Below are 14711 nucleotides of genomic sequence, written 5' to 3' on the forward strand. Positions count from 1 at the left end.
CTTTTTAAATTCCTTCAGGGTTTCCAGTGATGGGAATCTGTTGCTCCCAGGCTCACCAAACACCCTCCCCCAGGGCCCTTCCTGACCCTCAGGCAAACCTCACCTCTGACCTTGTCTGAAAGTGCAGGACCCTTCCTGCGACAGAGGATTCTCCCACCATAGAACCCCAAACAGGACACTTTGCACCACAAATCCCACATAAAACAGGGCAGAGGAGCTCCCAAGAAGGTCTCACCCTGAATGTATAAAAACCCTTAAGCCCTGAGTCCGTGCTCGGACTCTGCCTGCTGCACCATGGAGAGCTTCTGCAGCATGCTCTGGCCTTCTGAGGACTTTGCCTTCTTTCTCTCATTTCATCTACTTGATCTTCCCCTAACAAGGATTGTTTACAAAAATGAGTAAATAAGTTTAGGGTTAAAAATAAATGTAACGGCCAGGTGCTGGTGGCTCACACCTGAAATCTGAGCCCTACCAACCAGGGTAGCAAAGTTGGTGAGTCAATGACACTGGGCAGAGGTCCTGGTCCAGGAGGAGGTCACTGTCACTGGGCAGAGGTCCTGGTCCAGGAGGAGGTCAGTGTCACTGGGCAGAGGTCCTGTTCCTGGAGGAGGTCACTGTCACTGGGCAGAGGTCCTGGTCCAGGAGGAGGTCAGTGTCACTGGACAGAGGTCCTGGTCCAGGAGGAGGTCACTGTCACTGGGCAGAGGTCCTGGTCCGGGAGGAGGTCAGTGTCTCTGGGCAGAGGTCCTGTTCCTGGAGGAGGTCAGTGTCTCTGGGCAGAGGTCCTGTTCCAGGAGGAGGTCAGTGTCTCTGGGCAGAGGTCCTGGTCCAGGAGGAGGTCAGTGTCTCTGGGCAGAGGTCCTGGTCCAGGAGGAGGTCAGTGTCACTGGGCAGAGGTCCTGTTCCAGGAGGAGGTCAGTATCACTGGGCAGAGGTCCTGGTCCAGGAGGAGGTCAGTGTCTCTGGGCAGAGGTCCTGGTCCAGGAGGAGGTCAGTGTCACTGGGCAGAGGTCCTGGTCCAGGAGGAGGTCACTGTCACTGGGCAGAGGTCCTGTTCCAGGAGGAGGTCACTGTCACTGGGCAGAGGTCCTGTTCCAGGAGGAGGTCAGTATCACTGGGCAGAGGTCCTGGTCCAGGAAGAGGTCAGTGTCACTGGGCAGAGGTCCTGTTCCTGGAGGAGGTCACTGTCACTGGGCAGAGGTCCTGGTCCAGGAGGAGGTCAGTGTCTCTGGGCAGAGGTCCTGGTCCAGAAGGAGATCTCTGTCTCAGGGGCAAAGTCCCCTTCCAAATTCCTAGGGAGAATGTTGGGTGGCCTCCCACCCCTCCCCAGGCCCAGAGTGCTCTCCAAGAGGGTTTGCCTTGCTGAATAGCTGCCCACCACTGGCACTCGGCTTTACTCTCCTAGCTAGGTAAGTTACAGGTATTTTATTATTTTACTGTGCTGTTTTTAATTATCTTAGTTATTCACTTCTCTTGGCCTTAAGTGTTATGCAAAAGGGCTTCTGTTCAGTGTGTCAGTGTGTGAATTCACACACCTCTGATGTTGCCACTTCTTTAGCACTCTCCCAGATCTTATTGGAGAACTATCTGTGGGCCCACCCTAGGGTGGAATGAAACCTGTCTTTATGACCCTGCCTTCCATACGTGTTGGTCATCTGCTAGCTGAAAAGCTTAAGCTTATTGAATTTCTCATGTCTCATGGTTAACTGCTACCTATCATAGTGATAAAATATTCAAATATTTTTAATGTGTGTTTATAAAAATCTGCTTTCATTGAACAGAAATATTTTAAATGAAAAATAAATACCTCTAAACCATCTCCAAATAAACTAAAAATAGCTCATTCTTAAACTTTTAAAGCATGAGATTACAATATGAATTAGAAATGTTTTGGAATGTCAAGCTTTCTTTCTTCTCTCTTTTCCTTTCTTTCTCTTTTTGGTCCAGGCAGGTCCTGGGGCTTGGGCTCAGAGCCTGGGTGCTGTCCCTGAGCCCAAGGCTACAAGGCTACAAGGCTAGCCCTCTATGCCCTGTCTGGCCTTCTATATAGTTAATGGAGATAAGAGTCCATTAGATGTTCTTGCCCAGGATGGCTTCCAACAGTAATCCTTGGGTCTCAGCCTCCCGACTAGCTAGGATTGCAGGTGTGAGACAGGTGTGTGTGACACAGGGGTGTGTGTGACAGGGGTGTGTGCGACAGGGGTGTGTGTGTGACAGGATGTGTGTGTGACAGGGGTGTGTGACACAGGGGTGTGTGTGACACAGGGGTGTGTGTGACAGGGGTGTGTGTGACAGGGGTGTGTGTGACACAGGGGTGTGTGTGACAGGGGTGTGTGTGACAGGGGTGTGTGTGACAGGGGTGTGTGTGTGACAGGATGTGTGTGTGACAGGGGTGTGTGTGACACAGGGGTGTGTGACAGAGGAGTGTGTGTGACACAGGTGTGTGTGTGACAGGGGTGTGTGTGACAGGGGTGTGTGTGACACAGGGGTGTGTGTGACACAGGGGTGTGTGTGACAGGGGTGTGTGACTCAGGGTGTGTGTGACACAGGGGTGTGTGTGACACAGGTGTGTGTGTGACAGGGGTGTGTGTGACAGGGGTGTGTGTGACAGGGGTGTGTGACACAGGGGTGTGTGTGACACAGGGGTGTGTGTGACAGGGGTGTGTGTGACAGGGGTGTGTGTGACAGGGGTGTGTGTGACACAGGGGTGTGTGTGACAGGGGTGTGTGTGACAGGGGTGTGTGTGACAGGGGTGTGTGTGTGACAGGATGTGTGTGTGACAGGGGTGTGTGTGACACAGGGGTGTGTGACAGAGGAGTGTGTGTGACACAGGTGTGTGTGTGACCGGGGTGTGTGTGACACAGGGGTGTGTGTGACACAGGGGTGTGTGACAGGGGTGTGTGTGACACAGGGGTGTGTGTGACACAGGGGTGTGTGTGACACAGGGGTGTGTGTGACAGGGGTGTGTGTGACACAGGGGTGTGTGTGACACAGGGGTGTGTGTGACACAGGGGTGTGTGTGACAGGGGTGTGTGTGACACAGGGGTGTGTGTGACACAGGGGTGTGTGACACAGGGGTGTGTGTGACAGGGGTGTGTGACAGAGGTGTGTGTGACACAGGGGTGTGTGTGACAGGGGTGTGTGACAGGGGTGTGTGACAGGGGTGTGTGTGACACAGAGGTGTGTGTGACAGGGGTGTGTGACAGGGGTGTGTGTGACACAGGGGTGTGTGTGACACAGGGGTGTGTGTGACAGGGGTGTGTGACAGGGGTGTGTGACACAGGGGTGTGTGTGACACAGGGGTGTGTGTGACAGGGGTGTGTGTGACACAGGGGTGTGTGTGACACAGGGGTGTGTGTGACAGGGGTGTGTGACAGGGGTGTGTGACAGGGGTGTGTGTGACACAGAGGTGTGTGTGACAGGGGTGTGTGACAGGGGTGTGTGTGACACAGGGGTGTGTGTGACACAGGGGTGTGTGTGACAGGGGTGTGTGTGACACAGGGGTGTGTGTGACACAGGGGTGTGTGACACAGGGGTGTGTGTGACAGGGGTGTGACAGGGGTGTGTGTGACACAGGGGTGTGTGTGACAGGGGTGTGTGACAGGGGTGTGTGTGACACAGGGGTGTGTGTGACAGGGGTGTGTGTGACATAGTGGTGTGTGTGACAGGGGTGTGTGACAGGGGTGTGTGACAGGGGTGTGTGTGACAGGGGTGTGTGTGACACAGGGGTGTGTGTGACAGGGGTGTGTGTGACAGGGGTGTGTGTGACACAGGGGTGTGTGTGACACAGGGGTGTGTGTGAAAGGGGTGTGTGACTCAGGGTGTGTGTGACACAGGGGTGTGTGACACAGGGATGTGTGTGACAGGGGTGTGTGTGACACAGGGGTGTGTGACAGAGGAGTGTGTGACACAGGTGTGTGTGTGACACAGGGGTGTGTGTGACAGGGGTGTGTGACTCAGGGTGTGTGTGACACAGGGGTGTGTGACACAGGGATGTGTGTGACACAGGGGTGTGTGTGACAGGGGTGTGTGTGACACAGGGGTGTGTGTGACACAGGGGGGTGTGTGACAGGGGTGTGTGACAGGGGTGTGTGACAGGGGTGTGTGTGACACAGGGGTGTGTGTGACACAGGGGTGTGTGTGACAGGGGTGTGTGACAGGGGTGTGTGTGACAGGGGTGTGTGTGACACAGGGGTGTGTGTGACAGGGGTGTGTGACAGGGGTGTGTGACAGGGGTGTGTGACAGGGGTGTGTGTGACACAGGGGTGTGTGTGACAGGGGTGTGTGACAGGGGTGTGTGACACAGGGGTGTGTGTGACACAGGGGTGTGTGTGACACAGGGGTGTGTGTGACAGGGGTGTGTGTGACACAGGGGTGTGTGTGACACAGGGGTGTGTGTGACACAGGGGTGTGTGTGACAGGGGTGTGTGTGACAGGGGTGTGTGACAGGTGTGACACAGGGGTGTGTGTGACAGGGGTGTGTGACAGGGGTGTGTGTGACACAGGGGTGGTTACAGGGGTGTGTGTGACACAGGTGTGTGTGACACAGGGGTGTGTGTGACAGGGGTGTTTGTGTGACAGGATGTGTGTGTGACAGGGGTGTGTGACACAGGGGTGTGTGTGACACAGGGGTGTGTGTGACAGGGGGGTGTGTGACAGGGGTGTGTGTGACACAGGGGTATGTGTGACTGGGGTGTGTGAAAGGGGTGTGTGTGACACAGGTGTGTGTGTGACACAGGGGTGTGTGACAGGGGTGTGTGTGACACAGGGGTGTGTGTGACAGGGGTGTGTGTGACACAGGGGTGTGTGTGACTGGGGTGTGTGACAGGGGTGTGTGTGACAGGGGTGTGTGTGACACAGGGGTGTGTGTGACTGGGGTGTGTGACGGGTGTGTGACAGGGGTGTGTGTGACACAGGGGTGTGTGTGACAGGGTGTGTGACAGGGGTGTGTGTGACAGGGGTGTGTGTGACAGGGGTGTGTGTGACAGGGGTGTGTGTGACACAGGGGTGTGTGTGACACAGGGGTGTGTGAGACAGGGGTGTGTGTGACACAGGGGTGTGTGTGACAGGGGTGTGTGTGACAGGGGTGTGTGTGACAGGGGTGTGTGTGACTGGGGTGTGTGACAGGGGTGTGTGACAGGGGTGTGTGTGACAGGGGTGTGTGTGACCGGGGTGTGTGTGACAGGGGTGTGTGTGACAGGGGTGTGTGTGACAGGGGTGTGTGTGACACAGGGGTGTGTGTGACAGGGGTGTGTGTGACAGGGGTGTGTGTGTGACAGGATGTGTGTGTGACAGGGGTGTGTGTGACACAGGGGTGTGTGACAGAGGAGTGTGTGTGACACAGGTGTGTGTGTGACAGGGGTGTGTGTGACAGGGGTGTGTGTGACACAGGGGTGTGTGTGACACAGGGGTGTGTGTGACAGGGGTGTGTGACTCAGGGTGTGTGTGACACAGGGGTGTGTGACACAGGGGTGTGTGTGACAGGGATGTGTGACAGGGGTGTGTGTGACACAGGGGTGTGTGTGACAGGGGTGTGTGACAGGGGTGTGTGACAGGGGTGTGTGTGACACAGAGGTGTGTGTGACAGGGGTGTGTGACAGGGGTGTGTGTGACACAGGGGTGTGTGTGACAGGGGTGTGTGTGACACAGGGGTGTGTGTGACAGGGGTGTGTGTGACAGGGGTGTGTGACAGGGGTGTGTGTGACACAGGGGTGTGTGTGACACAGGGGTGTGTGTGACACAGGGGTGTGTGTGACAGGGGTGTGTGTGACACAGGGGTGTGTGTGACACAGGGGTGTGTGTGACAGGGGTGTGTGTGACAGGGGTGTGTGACAGGGGTGTGTGTGACACAGGGGTGTGTGTGACAGGGGTGTGTGACAGGGGTGTGTGTGACACAGGGGTGTGTGTGACAGGGGTGTGTGTGACACAGGGGTGTGTGTGACACAGGGGTGTGTGTGACAGGGGTGTGTGTGACAGGGGTGTGTGACAGGGGTGTGTGTGACACAGGGGTGTGTGTGACAGGGGTGTGTGACAGGGGTGTGTGTGACACAGGGGTGTGTGTGACAGGGGTGTGTGTGACAGGGGTGTGTGTGACAGGGGTGTGTGTGACAGGGGTGTGTGTGACACAGGGGTGTGTGTGACAGGGGTGTGTGTGACAGGGGTGTGTGTGACAGGGGTGTGTGTGTGACAGGATGTGTGTGTGACAGGGGTGTGTGTGACACAGGGGTGTGTGACAGAGGAGTGTGTGTGACACAGGTGTGTGTGTGACCGGGGTGTGTGTGACAGGGGTGTGTGTGACAGGGGTGTGTGTGACACAGGGGAGTGTGTGACACAGAGGTGTGTGTGACACAGGGGTGTGTGTGACAGGGGTGTGTGTGACAGGGGTGTGTGTGACACAGGGGTGTGTGTGACAGGGGTGTGTGTGACAGGGGTGTGTGTGTGACAGGATGTGTGTGTGACAGGGGTGTGTGACACAGGGGTGTGTGACAGAGGAGTGTGTGTGCTGCCTCAGATAGAACCGACCAAAACCAGTCCAGCCCTACGGCCCGCCCCCGCCCCGCTCACTTCCTCTCTCCTGCCCCGCCCCTCACGCGCTCTGCCCCACAAGCCCCGCCCATACCTGCTCACTCCAAATCTAGTTACACCCTTCCCAGGCTCTGTCCCCGAAGCCCCGCCCCTGGGCCACTCACTTCCTCTCTCTAGCCCCGCCCCTCCCCCCTCTCCCGCACAAGCCCCACCCAGGGCTGGGCTCACCTCGGGTGGCTCCCTTCCAGGCTGGGCTGGCTGTGGGCACTGGCCACAAAGCTCAGTGGCAGCATCGGGGCGTGCGGCACGGCCCTATGGGCCTGGAAGCAGGGAATCGCCCGCAGGAACCAGCCTCTGTGCCAGCACAGCCTGGGGCTCTGGGGGAGGGTAGGGGGTCACCAGCATGGAGTCGGGCCCTGTCTGCATGTCGGGAACCCTGCAGTAGCCCTGTAGTAGCTCCCTGGGCCCGCCCTGTCCTGCAAAGCGCCGCTGGCTCCGCCCCACTCCCCACAGGCCCCTCCCTAGACCGGCAGGGCCCCACAGGCCCCACGCTGCTCTTGCAAAGTGCCACTGGCTCCGCCCTGCTCCCCACAGGCCCCACCCTGGTCAGGCAGAGCCCCGCAGGCCCCGCCCTGCTCCTGCACAGCCAGAAGACCCCGCCTCACTCCACAGGCCATGCCCTGGTCCTGCACAGCAGGAAGAGCGGCCCCACTCCACAGGCCCCGCCCTGGTTCCCGCAGAGGCCCCGCCCACCCTGCACCTAGAGGCGACCCAGCAGCAGGCAGCTGACCAATGGTGGTGGACCAGCGCTGCAGGATGTGCTGGTGATAGTCATGGGAGACCGCAGCCGCAGGGCCCAGGGCCAATCTCTGGGGGAGGAGTAGCAGAGGGGGAGGAGGAGGTTAGGCAAGCACCTGTGGGCGGGGCCAGCAGGATGGGCTGTGGGGCGGGGCCGGGATTTCCCGCCAAGGCCCTCTCGGTGTCGGCAGTGCTTATGAGGCATGGAGGTGTGAGGCCTAGTGTGTGACCTGGCGTGGGGCATGCTGTGGGGCCTGGTGTGGGGCCTTGGTGTGGGACCTGCCTGCTATGAGGCCTAGTGTGGGGATTGCCTAGTATGAAGCCTGCCTGGTGTGGGGCCTGGTGTGGGTCCAGCCTGGTGTGGGGCATGGTGTGGAGCCTGCTTGGTCTGGGGTGTGCCTGGAGTGGGGCCTGGTGTGGGTCCTCCCTGGCGTGGGGCCTGCCTGGTGTAGGGCCTGCTGCCGTGGGGCCTGGTTTCATCGAAGTCACCTCAGAATGTGCTCAAATGACACACCGGGAGAGGCAGGCTGCACTTCACACACTTCCACAGATACCTGCACCCAGGCCCTGGGCCTAGACAGCTCCAGACGCCTGGCTCAGGGCCTAGCCGCACCAAAGTCACCTCAGGAAGGGCACAAATGACACACCGGGAGAGGCAGGCCGCACTGCTCCATCCAGTCCCCCACCAGCACCACCCCAGGCCCATCCGCACCTGGCCGGAGGCCGCTCGCCCTCCGCTCAGCTGCGCTCATCCTCCGCAGTCGCCTCAGGGCCCGCTCAGCTCCACTCGTCCTCCGCAGTCGCCTCAGGGTCCGCTCAGCTCTGCTCGACCTCCGCAGTCGCCTCACAGTCTGCTCAGTTCTGCTCGTCCTCCGCAGGCGCCTCACGATCGCTCAGCTGCGCTCGTCCTCCGCAGTCGCCTCTGTGTCAGCACAGCCTGGGGCTCCAGGGGAGGGTCAGGATCACCAGCATGGAGTCAGGCCCGTGTCTGCAAGTTGGGAACCCCGCTGTAGCCCTGCGGTAGTTCCCCGGGCCTGCCCTGTCCTGCAAAGCCCCACAGGCTCCTCCCTGCTCCTGCAAAGCTCCGCTGGTTCCGCCCCACTCCCCACAGGCCCCTCCCTGGTCCGGCAGAGCTCTGCAGGCCCCACCCTGCTCCTGCAAAGCACAGCTGGCTCAGTCCTGCTCCCCATAGGTCCCGCCCTGCTCCTGCACAGCCAGAAGACCCCGCCCCACCCCACAGGCCACGCCCTGGTTCCCACAGAGGCCCCGCCCTCCCTGCACCTAGAGCCGACCCAGCAGCAGGCAGCCGACCAATGGTGGCGGGCCAGCGCTGCAGGATGCACTGGTGATGGTCATGGGAATCCGCAGCCGCGGGGCCCAGGGCCAATCTCGGGGGAGGAGTGGCAGAGGGGGAGGAGGAAGTTAGGTGAGCGCCCATGGGCAGGGCCAAAGGGGTGGGCTGTGGGGCGGGGCCGGGATTTCCAGCCAAGGCCCTCTCGGTGGCAGCAGTGCTTATGAGGCATGGAGGCCTGAGGCCTAGTGTGTGACCTGGCGTGGGGCCTGCCTGCTATGAGGCCTGCCTGTTGTGGGGCCTGTCTGGTGTGGGACCTGCCTGCTATGAGGCCTGCCTGTTGTGTGGCCTGTCTGGTGTGAGGCCTGTCTGGTGTGGGGCCTGCTTGGTCTGGGATGTGCCTGGAGTGGGGCCTGCCTGCCGTGGGGCCTGGCTTCATCGAAGTCTCCTCAGAATGTGCTCAAATGACACACCAGGAGAGGCAGGCCCCACTTCACACACTTCCACAGACAACCGCACCCAGGCCTGGGCCTAGACAGCTCCGGACGCCTGGCTCAGGGCCCAGCCGCACCAAAGTCACCTCAGGAAGGGCACAAATGACACACAGGGAGAGAAGGGCCGCACTGCTCACACACTTCCACAGACACCCGCACCCAGGTCCTGTCTGCACCTGGCTGAAGGCCGCTCGTCCTCCGCTCAGCTCTGCTCGGCTTCATAATCGCCTCAGGGTCCGCTCAGGGCGCTGCATTGGGCCTCCTCCACAAACAAGCTGAATGTGCAGAACCTGGCGTTCCTCCAGGCGCTTCCAGGGAGAAAAGCCGCAGGCGCCTGACAGGACCGGGGTCTGGAAGCAACACCCGCCACAGGTGCACAGCCCACCCGCCCAACTCTGTAGCCCGGAAGCCACCCCACGCTCTGAGAGGAAGGAGCTGCGGGCCCGCCCCTTCACTGCTCACTTCCTCTCCTGCCCCTCCCGCGCTCTACCCCACAAGCCCCGCCCATACAGTACTCACTTCCTCTCTCCTGCCCCGCCCCTCCCTGCTCTGCCCCACAAGCCCCGCCCCTGGGCCACTCACTTCCTCGGTGGGCCTGGAAGCAGGGAATCGCCCGCAGGCTTCAGCACAGAGGCCTGGGCCCCTGTCCCTTCGGCGGCTGGCATGGACCAGCCTCGGTGTCCTCACAGCCTGGGGCTCCGGAGGAGGGGCGGGGTCACCGGCATGGGGCCCGGGCCTGTGTCTGCTTGTCGGGAACCCCGCAGTAGCCCCGAAGTAGCTCCCCGCCCCGCCTGCTCCTGTACAGCTGGTAGACCCCGCCCAGTCCACGGGCCACACCTGGTCCCCCGCAGAGGCCTGTCCGCCCTGCCCCGAGAGGTGACCCAGCCGCAGGGTGATGGGCACGGGAGTCGGCAGCCGCGGGGCCCACGGCCAATCTCGGGAAAGGAATGGCAGAGGGGGGGTTAGGCCAGCGGGGGCGGGCTGCGGGACGGGGCCGGCATTTCCCGCCAAGCCCTCTCTGGGTGGTGGTGCTCGGTGAGGCTTGGAGATGCAGGGTGCAGCTCGGGGGGCGATGTCTGGGTTTCCTGTGGGGCGGGGCCTGGGGAGGGGAGGGGCCTTGAGAAGGGCGGGGCTGCGGGAGGGGAGGGGCTTGCGGGGAGGGGCGGGGCTAGGATGTCCCGCGGGGCGCAGTCGCGGGAAGGCAGAGGCGCCATGGTCTACAGGCAGAGTGAGCGCCAGATGGGGGAAAAACAGAAAAGAAAAGGACAAAAAAGTCCCGAACCTGTGTGATCCGACCCTGTACTGGAGCTTAGCACACCTGTGCGGTGGGAGGAGTCCGGGTCTGTGCAGGGGTGAGGGGAGGGGTACTGGGGTCAGGAGGAGGGGCCAGGTGGAGGAGGGCTCAGGTGGAGAGGGTCAGGTGGAGGGCTCAGGTGGAGAGGGTCAGGTGGAGAGGGTCAGGTGGAGAGGGTCAGGAGGAGGGGTCAAGTGGAGGGCTCAGGTGGAGGAGGTCAGGAGGAGGGCTCAGGTGGAGGGCTCAGGAGGAGGGCTCAGGTGGAGGGCTCAGGTGGAGGAGGTCAGGAGGAGGGCTCAGGTGGAGGGCTCAGATGGAGGAGGTCAGGAGGAGGGCTCAGGAGATGGGGGTCAGGTGGACAGGGGACGGTAGAAGGGGGCAGGGTCCCCTCCTCTGAGCCCAGGGACGTTTGGGGACAGGGACGAGTGGCCGTGGCGTAGTCAGACCTTGAGGACAAGAGTCCAGGCATGGGCTGAGATCAAAGGCAGCAGCAAAGATGCCTCCTAGACCTAGGGGACAGAGTGTCCTGGGGGTCATGGTCTCCTGGGGGACCGTCTCCTAGACCTGGGGTCAGGGTCTCCTGGAGGTCAGGGTCTTTCTGGGGTTTCATTAATGCTCCTAGGTCTTCTTCAGTGTCCTGAGGTCTAGAGTCAGTGTCGGCACAAAGGGCAGCAGAGGCTGAGGGTGGGTACGGCAGGAGGCTGGCATGCGGCATGTGCTGGGGACCCAACCCTGTGCCTCAGGCTGCCCAGGATTCCTCCCAGGTGACAAGAGTGGAAACAGCTGCTGGTCATGTGGAGGGGTAGTGAGTGTCCCCACGGAGGGCCTGAGTGCTGAATGTCCCCACAGTGGGCCAGAGTGCTGTCCCCGTGGTGGCTGAGTGTCCCCACAGTGGGCCTGAGTGCTGAGGCCCCCTTACATACGCTCGAACACCAACGTCTTTCATAATGTATACCCTAATATGTACCCTTAATACATACCATAACACATACCTAAACCCTAACACATACCCTAACTGTAACACAAACCCTACCACGTACTATAAATTTCAGCTTTTATCATAGCAGTTACTCTTATGTGAACTTTGAACCATAGTTACTCCTACATATACCCTAGCATGTACCCCAAATACTCTAATGTATACCCTAACCAAAGATAACAAAAGATATTCTAACATGTACCCTAGACATTAAACGTACCCTAACACACCCAGCCCATGCTACATTATGCCGAACACACAGACGGCATTCACCATTCCAAGCTTCTGAACTCGTCCCGTTCTCTCACTGCGGCACCTGAGGTCAAGGGCAGTCTCGGAAGAACAAAGAATCAGCGTCCTGCAGGCCCTCCGCTGCTGAGCGGGATCTGGAGTATGGTGAGAAGAAAAACAAAAAGCCATCTCAACCACACTGTCTGCTCCCACCTTCTGCTACCCGACTCAGCTCCTAACTAGACAGATCTCAGGCCAGGCCTGATGGTTTACTCGTGATAACCCTGCCAGTGAGAGCTTCCTCCAGGCACAGAGAAAGATAACAAATGAGTTTTACTAATGGTCCTACAACTGCTGCGTCCTGAGCTCTGTCAGAACTAGGAGCAGCTGCAACCTACAAGGGAAGGGCTTTTGTTTTCTCCTTCCCACAGGTGTCAGCTCTCTGCAGGCCCCTCGGCTCCCCAGGCTCTCTGCCTCTCCGCCGGCCCCTCAGCGGAGCCCCGCCGGCCTCAGGAGAACCCTCGCCGGCCTGAGGAGACCCTGCGCCGGCCCCTCCGCCCCGCCGGCCTGAGGAGACCCTCCGCCCATTCCCTCCGCCCAGCCCCGCCGGCCTGAGGAGACCCTGCGTCGGTCCCTCCGCCTGTCCCCTCCGCCCGTCCCCTCCGCCCAGCCCCGCTGGCCTGAGGAGACCCTCCACCAGCCCCTCCGCTGGTCCCTCAGCTCAGCCTCTCCAGCCTCAGGAACCCCTCCGCCAGGCCCCTCTGCATAGCCGGATCCCATACCATACCACACTTCTCTCCTGCTCGTCTCCACAAACCCCGCCCTAACCCCGCCCCTCTCCTGCTTGGCCCCACAAGCCCCGCCCTGAGCTGCTCACTTCCTCTCCCTAACCCCGCCCCTCTCCTGCTCTGCTCCACAAACCCCGCCCTGTGCTGCTCACTTCCTCGCCCTAACCCCACCCCTCTCCTGCTCTGCTCTTCCCACAAACCAAGAGGGTGCAGTGACCACTCATTCCCACCAGATGGTGCTCTAGGTGTGCGCACCATGCTCCTCAGGACTAGAGGGTGCAGTGACCCCAGATTCCCACCAGATGACACTCTAGGTGGGTGTACTGTCCTCCTCTCCTCAGGACCAGAGGGTGCAGTGACCCCTAATTCCCACCAGATGGCATGCTAGATGCGTGTACTGCCCTCTTCTCCTCAGGACCTGGGGTACAGTGACCACTGATTCCCATCAGATGGTTCCCTAGGTGTGTGCACCATGCTCCTCAGGACCAGAGAGTGAAGTGACCACTGATTCCCACCAGATGGTGCTGTATGTATGCACACCATCCTCTTCTGCTCAGGACCAGGGTTGCAGTGACCACTGTTTCCCACCAGATGGTGCTGTACATGTGCGCACCATGTTCCTCTTCTCAGGACCCGGGGTGCAGTGACTACTGATTCCCACCAGATGGTGCTGTACGTGTGCACACCATCCTCCTCTCTTCAGGACCCAGGGTGCAGTGACCACTGATTCCCACCAGATGGTGCTCTAGATATGTGCACCATGCTCCTCTTCTCAGGACCAGAGGGTGCAGTGACCACTGATTCCCACCAGATGGTGCTCTAGGTGTGTGCACCATGCTCCTCAGGACCAGAGTGCAGTGACCACTGATTCCCACCAGATGGTGCTCTACGTGTGCACACCATGTTCCTCTTCTCAGGACCCAGGGTGCAGTGACCCCTAATTCCCACCAGATGGCACTCTAGGTGTGTGTACTGTCCTCCTCTCCTCAGGACCTGGGGTGCACTGACCACTGAGTCCCATCAGATGGTGCTCTAGGTGTGTGTACCATGCTCTTTTCAGTACGATAGGCAGTGACCACTGATTCCCACCAGATGGTGCTGTACGTGTGCACACCACCCTCCTCTCCTCAGAACCCAGGGTGCAGTGACCACTGATTCCCAGCAGATGGTGCTCTAGGTGTCTGTATCATGCTCCTCAGGACCAGAGGGTGCAATGACTACTGATTCCCACTGGATAGTGCTCTAGGTGTGTGCACTATGCTCCTCAAGACCAGAGAATGCAGTTTCCACTGATTCTCACCAGATGGTGCTCTAGGCGTGTGTACCATCCTTCTGGGGACCAGAGAGTGCAGTGACCACGGATTCCCACCAGAAGGTGCTCTAGGTGTGCGCACCATGTTTCTCATCTCAGGACACAGGGTGCAGTGACCACTGATTTCCACCAGATGTCATTCTAGGTGTGTGTACAATGCTCCTCAGGACCCGCGGTGCAGTGACCCCTGATTCCCACCAGATGTCACTCCAGGTGTGTGTACTGTCTTCCTCTCCTCAGGACCTGAGGTGCAGTGACCACTGATGCCCATCAAATGGTGTTCTAGGTGTGTGTACCATGCTCCTCAGGGACAGAGGGTGCAGTGACCACTGATTCCCACCTGATGTTGCTCTAACCATGTATGTACCATGCTCCTCTTCTCAGGACCCGGAATGCAGTGACCACTGATCCCCATCAGAGGGTGCTCTAGGTGTGCCCACCATGCTCCTCAGGACCAGAGTGTGCAGTGACCAATGATTCCCACCAGCGGGTGCTCTAGGTGTGCATACTGTCCTCCTCTCCTCAGAACCCAGGATGTTGTGAGTATGGGTCAGAGTTAGGGTGTATGGTGGGGTACATGTTAGGGAACATGTTAAGATACTGTTTGGGTTTAAGGTTCATTAGAGTACATGTTAGGGCATGCATTTGGGGTAGGTTTGTTAGGGTGCACATAAACCTTTATGGTTTAGAGTACTCTTCAGGTACTTGATTCTGTACATATTAGTGGTTAGGGCATACATTAGGGGACATGGTATGGTTATGGTATGTGTTCAGGATTGTTAGGATTAAGGTACGTGTTAGGGTTAGGGCACATATTAAAGTATGTGTTAGGGTACATTTTGGGTACATGTTAGGGTACATGTAAGGATCACTTAGAGTACATGTTAGGATATACATTAATGTTTACTGTAGATTTTAGGGTTAAGGTACATTTTAAGGTACATAAGGTATTAGAGTTAGGGTACATGTTGGCGTATGGATTTCGGTCAGGGTACATGT

This window comes from Dipodomys spectabilis, unplaced genomic scaffold (assembly GCF_019054845.1).
Source record: "Dipodomys spectabilis isolate Male_0828 unplaced genomic scaffold, ASM1905484v1 ptg000277l, whole genome shotgun sequence".
NCBI classification, from domain to species: Eukaryota; Metazoa; Chordata; class Mammalia; order Rodentia; family Heteromyidae; genus Dipodomys; species Dipodomys spectabilis.